Source organism: Suncus etruscus, chromosome 5, assembly GCF_024139225.1.
Source record: "Suncus etruscus isolate mSunEtr1 chromosome 5, mSunEtr1.pri.cur, whole genome shotgun sequence".
NCBI lineage: Eukaryota > Metazoa > Chordata > Mammalia > Eulipotyphla > Soricidae > Suncus > Suncus etruscus.
This window is the reverse complement of record NC_064852.1, coordinates 146,630,180-146,640,318: the sequence shown is the minus strand read 5'-3', so window position 1 is coordinate 146,640,318 and position 10,139 is coordinate 146,630,180.

Genomic DNA, 10,139 nt, shown 5'->3' with positions numbered 1-10,139 from the left:
TGAACTTTTTTTAACCCATAGCCAATTACTCCCTTTAAAGGCTACATTAATTTTAACATCATATAAATACAGTACTTATGATGTCCTTAAACATAAGTTATTTTTCTTTGATTTTATTAATAAATATACAATTTTTACTTCTGAGGGGGTGCTCACACAACAATACTCAGGACTTTCTCCTGGTTCTGTGCTGAGAAATCACTCTGAAAGGACATGACCAATCATTTAGGGTGCTAGATATCAAACCCGGTTTGGCTATGCACAATGCAAGTTCTCTACCACTCTATTATCACTCTGGACCTTAAATATGCAATTTATTTTTTTGTTTGCTCTTTGGACTATACCTGGTGGCACCATAATTTCTTTAGCCACCATTTGTTCTTGGGCACTTATGTTGCTTCCAGATTCTTACTATTGTAAATAGTGCTGCAATGAACATAGGAGTGCAATTGGCATTTTTATGTGTGTGTTCCTAGGGTGTATATATATATACATATATATATGTGTGTGTGTGTATATAGGTATATATGTGTATATATACCTATATATCTATGGCTGTATTGCTAGATCATATGGGAACTCGATTTTCATTTTTTTTGTGAAATATCCATATTGTTTTCCAAAAAGACTGGACAAGTCATCATTCCCATGAGCAGTGAATGAGAGTCTCTTTCTCCTCACATCCATGCCAACACTGGTTGTTCTTTCTCTTTGGGATGTGAGATGATACCTTATTGCTGTTTCGATTTGCATTTTCCTGAGTGAGTAGTGATTTGCAGCATTTTTTCATGTGCTTCTTGGCCACCTGCATTTCTTTGAGAAAATTTCTCTTCATTTCATTTGCTGAGTTCTACCAGTGCTTTTTTATATTTTAGATATTATCAAATACACCTTATCATATGGGTATTGGGCAAATAGCTTCTCCCATTCTGTATGTGTAGCCTTTACATCCTAGTCACCATTTTCTTTGAGGTGCAGAAGCTTCTGAGTTTAATGTAATCCTATTTTCTTCCATGAAACACATGGTGTTTCTTTCTTGAAGATGCTTAAAGCTTCAATGTCATGGAGTTTCTTGTCTACATTTTCTTCTATGTACTTTTATAGTTTTGGGTCTGATATCAAGGTCTTCATATTTAAAGAGGATCTGTTTTTATCCCAGTAGTAAACTGTTTTTAATGACTACTGCTCTATAGTCCAGTTTAAGGTTGGTGAAAGTGATTTCTCCCACCTTCTTTTTCCCAAGAATTGCTTTGGCTATTCCTGGATGTTTATTGTTCTTAATAAATTTCAGGAGTGAGTGACTTTCTTCTCTGAAAAAATTTCATGACTATTTTATAGAGATTGCATTCAATCTGTACAATGTTTTGGGAAGTACTGCCATTTTAATGATGCTAATTCTCCCAATCCATGAGCAGGGTATATGTTTCCATTTCCTCGTGTCCTCTTTTATTTCTTGAAGCAGTGTTTTGTAATTTCTTTGTATAGGTCTTTCACCTCTTTAGTTAAGTTGACTTCAAGGTACTTGATTTTCTGAGGCACAATAAACACCTCCTTTTTCTTAATTCAGAAGTAAACATAAAAAACATAAGACTAGCAATATAAAAAGCAATAGCTTTTCTTGGTATCTTATCACTTAGATAGCTGTGAGATTTCCTCTGATTTAGTTGCCCTTAGTTGTCTATCAAGGAAGATCAGGAAGATATAGGGAGATGCAGAAAAATCTCTTTATTATATATAATGTGAAATTTTAAAAATAATTTCTATGTTAACTCTAAAATCTTTCCAATTTTAATTTTCATAATAATATAATGGGGAGGTTGTTAAAATGGCTATTGTGGAGTAAACACCAACAGGGTACCAGATATATCATATATATGACAGTATAATCTAATTATTCTCAGTCCTAAAAAAACTATTTTTCAATGAGACAATTGCAGTAGGACCTGTGTTTTATTTAGATGACCTGAAAGCATTCATCTAATTTCATACAAAACAACAATGTCAAACATGAGAGAAAATGTAGTTCACTTCATGTCTCTTTAAATACTTAGGGCTATTTATTCATAACAAAATAAAGATGTCTATTGCTTTTAATGGGTAAAATAAAAAATTCTTTCTTCTTATGAATTTTGTTTTTTACTAATATTGAATGAGAAAACTCAAGGTAAAAATCCATCATTACCCTCTGTTCTGCCAACTTAATTACAGATTAGAGAATTTATTATTTTTTCATAATTTAATCAGATTTAAAACATGGAACAATAAAATATAGTCTATTTGAGAAAATATTAAAAATATAGAGTATGACTCTATTTTTGCTAGAATTTTTGATTCCATGGAATTACTGGTAGTTTTTTAAATGCTTGTTAGGAAACTCAAAAAAGCTTGTTGCTGATAGAAAATTATTTTATTTCTTAATTAGCTATAAACTTTAATTAGAAAGAAACAAGCCTGATCTCTACATTGCCCTTTCAATGGTAAGAAGTTGTACAGAGAAAATATAATGCTAATGTTGTGATGTAGGAACTCTGTGAAGGAAAGTGAGATAGTTTCAATATAGCTATGACTTCATATATCACTTAAGGTGGGATCACAGTAGATATAATTCTTCCAACTACAAGGTAGGCTTATTTATTCATTACTAACCACTGAGCCATGCATAGGGAAATTGTATCAAGAAAATCTCAGTCAGGACTGTTATCCTTGTCCATGAGTTCAGGTTCTTTATTTTTATTTTAGATATGAAGAATAAGTTATAGACAGACTAGAAGAAGCAGTTTCTTAAAAGCAGTCATATACATGCAATTGTCAGAGTGAAGACATACTCTAAAAAAAGAGAATTATTGTTTCTAGATGAAATTCTCTATTTTAAACTTCTTACTTCTTTTTGTTTGTTTTTGGCCCACCTGGCAGTGCTCAGGGTTACTCTTGTCTGTTCTCAGAAATTACTTCTGGTAGGCTCTGGGGACCATATTGGATGGTGGGGACAGATTCTGGGTCAGCGATGTGTAAGGCAAACACTCTACCCACTGTGTTTTATTATTCTGGCCCCTTAACTTCTACCTCATATAAAAATGGTAATAAATTAATAAGTGGAATATATATGGGATTTTAAAGAAAGTTTTGAAGATGGGGATTTTTGAATGTCAAAGCAAACACCCAGAGTGTATGCATACAGTGGTTGTTTTCTGAAATTGTCATATCAATTGTAAATTGTCACATAAAAATTAACATGATTTTTATAAATATATTATAATAGGCATATCATAATGTTGGAGGTTATCCATAGGTCACTTTCATTTGATTCGAACTGATTTTAGTCTTGATTGTGTTCACCTTTTGGTGTCCAGTATTTTTCAGAATTATATTATACTTCTGGATGTGGTATACAGGCTTGCAAATAAAAGCCTGAGCAAAATGAGAACAAAGGAAAGATGGAAAGAGGAGGTGAATAAGTTGATATGCTAAGAGTCAGGCTACAATAATTGTCAATCCTTGATAGGTGTATATAAATGTTACTTAATGAAATAATAGGATGCTGTAGATAAGCTCTGCAGTATATACTAAATTTTTTTCCATAAAAATAACTTTCTAACATGTTCTGCATTTAGGACAATTGTACATCACATTCCCAGGGGCATTGTCCTATCTCAAAATGGAGGTTCACTTTAAAGAAATCCTTCTTTTATCAAATAGTCATCCTTCCTAAGGAGAATATTTTCATTTTCTCTTGTGTTATCCAAACTCAAGACAGAAACGTAATTATCACTAACCTGATATTACCAATCTGATAATATTTTCTAGCTGTAAAAAAGAAGTAAAATTTAGCTTTTAGGGAATTGATGCATAGAGATTATAATGTAAAGCCACCTTTTCAGATTTGTAATGTGGCTAGTTTGGATCTCAGAGAAATATGATGATGCCTTTGTGTTCAATTTTTCAGTAAGTTTTTTGCAAAGGAAATACTGTGTTAAGCAAACTAGCAGTAGACTTTCTGGTTAAAATAATTTGCTTTATTCTTGATTTAATTATTTCCATTTACGAGGGGTCTCAAAATCGCAGCCCACAGGCTGCAAATGGCCCTCCGTACAACATTTTGTGGCCCTACCCTAGAGGAATCTTTTTTTGTTTTGTTTTGTTTTGTTTTGTTTTAGTTGTTTGGGTCACACCCCCCAATGTTCAAGGCTTACTACTGACTTTGCACTCAAGGATCACTCCGACTTTGCCTCCTGCGACCCCCAGGTAAATTGAGTTTGAGACCCCTGAAACAGTATGCTACAGCAACCAATAATAATTCTCTTGAGTATCTAATGCTAAATTAATTCTTCTAAGTATTTTGAGAAAAGTTTAAGGTATAGGTTATAATATAGATTCTGGCTAGATGATAAATTGAATGTAATTAGGAACATATTTGAATATTTAAATTTAGATAGGAAGGTGAAGGTTATCCATCCTTTGATATTATAAGCGTATATAGGAATATATGTGCATTACAAGCACATATACACATGAAAGAACATAAAACATATAATTTAAATCATAATATTTAATTTATAAAAGTAAATATATTAGGGAAATAGAAAGCCTGTCTAGAGTACAGGTGGGGGCGCCGTGGGGAGGAGGGATATTTGGGACATTGGTGGTGGGAATGTTGCACTGGTGATGGGCGGGATGTCCTCTTATATGACTGAAACCCAACCACAATCATGTTTGTAACCAAGGTGTTTAAATAAAAAATATTATTTAAAAAAAGTTAATTTTCAGCCGGCACGGGCTGGCTCCTGGCAGACCTCCGTATGTGCCAGGGGCCACTTGGCCCGGCCTAGGGTAGGGGGGCCCGGACCTGGGTCACCCGACCCCCCTCTCCCCCTTTCCTCCGGATCTCCAGGTGGGTTTCTGGGAGGACCTGATGGGGCACCCTGGGTTTTCCCCACTCCCAGGCCAGCTGCGGAGATTGGCCTAGGGTGGGGCTTGAGCTCCTGAGATTGGCTTGGGGGGTGGTGTTTGATCTGTGGGGTGGCAGATAGTTGTTCAGTTATACTCAGGCTATCACTGGCAATTTCATACTAGTCTACATGATGCAAACCGCGCGGGGGCTAGCGCCCCCGCGCGAACGTATTCTCCTCCCAACCATCAGTACCCCCGATTTACCCTTCTTAACTTCAATAATACACAGTTCTAATCTCAGACCAAAGACATACAGTGGATCTAACAATCCCAGGACTATTTAGAAGGACATAAATTGCACACATATATCTTTTGAATATTTTATGTATATTTTCTTTAACGGCTGTAACTCTCTCTATATTCTTTCACCATGGTGTTTATATCCACTTTTCATCTTTTCTTTTCTTTTAAGCTGTTCAATAAGGATTGTTGGTGGAACTGTCCCTCAGTTTAATGCCTATGATTGAACTATGTCATGGAAATTGCTTGTATTGTTCCTATTGCCTCCAGATGCACCAATAACGCTTCATGGCATTGATCCTTCTTTGCATAGACACATTAAAATAGGAAAACACTATACCTACAGATAAGTTCTTATCTAATAAATCTCAGTACAATGTACCTTACACCCTGAACATTGATATAATGCCCTGGCACAGGCCTCAGAAGAATGGGCATCCTCTATTCACGCCAGAACCAGGCAAGCTATCTACGAAACATCCAAGGTCTTTTATAGCAACAGCTGGAAGCAGTCCTCTACCAGGAAAGACACTACCAAGGGTCTGACATCGACCTCCTAAAAAGAGACTTCCGTTTACACTGAGAAGAAGAGGAAGCAGTCCTCTACCAGGAAAGACACTACCAAGGGTCTGACATCGACTTCCTAAAAAGAGACTTCCGTTTACACTGAGAAGAAGAGGAAGCAGTCCTCTACCAGGAAAGACACTACCAAGGGTCTGACATCGACCTCCTAAAAAGAGACTTCCGTTTACACTGAGAAAACTTGACAACAACAATGACCTGCTCTACAGGACATGGTTCTCTCTAGTGCCCCTTAAGTGTGAGGTGAAACGAGAGGATGCTCTGCACCATCCTGACTGCAATATGGGATATGCAGACTCCAGGACCTTTAATACAGAAACATGATACCAACAACAGAGACTATGTGAGGAATGAAGGTGTATTGCCACTACAGACGATGACTTGAATTGGACAAACTAGTTTGCCTGGAGCCTAGAGTCAGTCCTGTGCCGGGAAACTTCAGGGGTAGGGTCTCCTTGTATTTAGACCATAATTTTTCTTTCCATGTCCCTTATATTTTGGTGGGCCTATGCAAACAAATGCCACTCTAACACCATTTTTTACTATTTTCCCTTGACTCCAATCCTTAAGAAAAACAACCCACTAAAACTTTTGAGGTTAACTTAAACTAGTAAGCATGTGCATGGAACTAGATAAATGTACTTTGCCCTCAATGTTTAAGGAGTTACATAAGTCTAATCTCTTTGGATTATATTGTGTGCTGCTAAGAAATAGTATGTAATACAACTGGGAATTTGAGGGACAAATTAATTGTATTGTACATGGGTTCAGTTTTGTTTTTCTTAATTTTCTTTGGTTGAAAGATCAAGGCTGGGATATCATCGTTGGGACTACCGAGAATTCTGCTTATGGGTGATTGCACTTCCACTGTAACTTTACTATGTCCTCTTTCTTTGCATCTTTGTTGTCATAATTAAAATTAATAAAAAAAATAAGAAAAAAAAAGTTAATTTATATAAACTTATTTATATATTTAATTCATAAAACAAAAAAAATAAAAATAATTCTATGTATGTCTATATATGATTCTATTCAACATCAATGACTAATATAGTTACTGTCATTTGTTATTATATATGATTATTTGCTTTGTGGAACCACTTAGCAGAACTCAGGGCTCACTCCTGACTCTAAGTTCAGGGGTGATTCCTGGTGGGTGGTTCCAGTATTAAACCCAAGTTGACTATATAAAAAACATGTAATTACTGTACTAAAAACATAAAACATGTTACACTATAACTACTGTTATATTGCTCTGGTGCTACAACTGATATGTAAAGGGTATTTAATATCTAAAATGAATTTATTTTTCATGACTAAATGCCAGCTAAAAATAGCATTAATATGTCAAGTCATCTATTTTCTTTTATCATTTTATCTAAAGTTAAAAATATTTAGAGGAAAATATATGAAAGTTTTTCTTATATGCAATTTTTTGAACAGGGCATAATCCTCCTCTCCAAAGGAAATGTTCATTTGCTTATAATCAAATTTTAAAATATGAAGAAAAATTTCTTATGTTGCTGATAAAATCCCAAAGAGAATCTCTTCTTCTAATGGACTCATTTTTTTCTATTTTTATGGAATTAAGGGAAAGAAACTCACATTTCTCTTTGGCATCATTTTCCACATTTACTTTCAAACTATTTTTTAAAAAGTATAAATGAGATTTAAACCTTAGATAAGGGTATACATTCTCTCCCCCCCCCCCACACACAGCAGCAGCAGCATCAGAAGCAGCAGCAGTAGCATTTCAATAGTCTAGTTCTTGCTAAAGATAGGAAACAAAGAAAAGGAGAACCATGGGAATCTATATTTTTTAATACTGAAACAGATGGAAATATTTATTTAGACACAGCATCGTGCAGTCCAACTTCCTCACCTATCCTGAAATATGCTCAGATTTAGTGATAATGCTAGTCTGTTACTGCAACTTTCCATTCGTTTTTTTTTGCTTTGTTTTCAAACTTTATAAAGGATAGAAAAACCTCTAATTTAGTATGTTTTCACGGGCAGTTTTTATGCCTGCCTGAGTAGATCATGCTTAATATCTGGGCAGAAAACAATTGTCTCATGTTTCTGAACAGCCACATGCAGGGTTGCTAGACCAACTGTCTTTCAGTTCCCACAGAGATTTCTTTGTCATTTCTTTCAGCCTTCATGCTGGTGGATTAAGGAGAACAAGGCCCTATGTCCAAGAGGGAGGTTATTTGGAGGAACACAGCAAAGCCTGGTAGAATGATCATGGTTTATGGAGAAAGAACATAAAGGCATTATGTTATGTTTCCAGAAAAGAAAGAGAACATGAATTTTGTTTGACTCAAAACAGGCTGGAAGAGGCTTCTGAATACAAGGGACTGTGTTCCCAAGCAAAAGAACCTCAGATGTCTCGAGATGGAAAGAGCAAAGAATTTAAAGGAGGGACCAATTTGATAACGCAGCAGTAGGGCTTTTGCCTTGCACACCGCTGGGTTCGATCCCCAGAGTCTTATATGGTCCCCCAAGCCAGGAGCAATTTCTGAGCACATAGCCAGGAGTAACCCCTGAGCGTCAAAAAAAAAAATCAAAAGAACTTTGTCACTGTTGCCAGTTTTGTGTGTGTGTGTGTGTGTGTGAGAGAGAGAGAGAGAGAGAGAGAGAGAGAGAGAGAGAGAGAGAGAGAGAGAGAGAGAGAGAGAGAGAGAGAGAGAGAGAGAGAGAGAGAGAGAGAGATGTCCTTGGTGGCGTCCAGATGGCATTTTTTGAGTGAGAAGCAAATTATGCTGAGAATTGAGTATGCCTGAGAGTGCAGCATATTGATCGTTGAGGAGGACTGCCAGGGAATTAATGATGGATATTGATCGGTGAATAAGACACAGAAGAGCTAACTAGGAAAAGAAAGACATAACTCGATTGTCCTTGCAAGAATGAAGGCAGCTCGAAATAGATGTCCAGTGTGGGCATTAGTTTAATCTCCCTGATGTCTTCTATTCTCTCTCCAAAAAATAATGGAGGCAGGGGGGTATATCTTTCTGTATAAAATACAGTTCACAAAATTAGAAATAAGGAATGTTAGAAACTAGTGTTTATTGAAGACACTGTTCTAGGCAATCTTAAGGAAAAGTAGGCAACAAATTGGAATAGGCAAAGCAAGGAAATTTAGAATTGCTTCAGGAGAAAAATCTAACTGTGATAATTCATGGGTTTACACGTGGCTCTTTTGTCAAGGCACCTTCTATTTTTGGAACTATTTGGCCAATTCTGAATGCTTCAGTACCTGAGAGAGACTCAGAACACATATTAAAAAAAAAAAAAAAAGCTTCACCATAACTCTCTCATCTCCACCTAAATCTGAGATAAGCTTCTCTCTCATCAACAAATCTTACTTGGTGGACATAACATTTAATAATTTACTTAAATTTCTTGAAATCAATTTCCCCTAAAGCAATATAGTACTTAAAGTTTTCTCAACAGAGACTGTGTGAAAAATAAAAGTGTGTTGGCACTACAGACAATGTCTTGGGTTGGACAAACTAGCTTGCCTGGAGCCTAGAGCTGGTCTTATGCCAGGAAACTTCAGGGGTAGGGTCTCTGTATTTAGGCCAAGGTTTTTCCTTTCCTTGTCCGCCATATTTTGGTGGACCTATGCAAACAATAATTGACACTCTAACACCGTTTTTACTGTGCTCCTTTGACTCTAATCCTTAAAAAAAAAAACCACTTAAACTTTTGAGGTTAACTTAAACTAATATGCATGTGCATGGAAATGTAAAAAATACTATGCCTTTAATGTTTAAGGAGTTACATAAGTTTTATGGCTTTACATTGCTTGTGTGCTGCTAAGAAATATTATAATGTGGGCCCGGAGAGATAGCACAGCGGCGTTTGCCTTGCAAGCAGCCGATCCAGGACCAAAGGTGGTTGGTTCGAATCCAGGTGTCCCATATGGTCCCCTGTGCCTGCCAGGAACTATTTCTGAGCAGACAGCCAGGAGTAACCCCTGAGCACCGCCTGGTGTAGCCCAAAAATAATAATAAAAAAAAAGAAATATTATAATGTATTACAATCTGGGGACTTGAAGGACAAAGTAATTGTACATGGGTTCTGTTTTATTTATCTTAATGTTCTTTGGCTGAAAGTTCAAAGTTAAGATATCAGCAAGGGGACTTCTGATTATTCTGTTTATGGGTGATTGTCCTTCCACTGTAACTTTACCTTGTCCTCTTTCTTTGCATCTTTGTTCTCATAATTAAAAATAAAAAAAATTAAAAAAACCCTGCCCCACACACACCCTTTTTTTCTTTCTTTTCCTTTTATTTATTTATTTATTTTATTTCTTATATTTTAAATAGAGGTTCCCACTTTTTTCATAGAACCTTGGGACACTGATT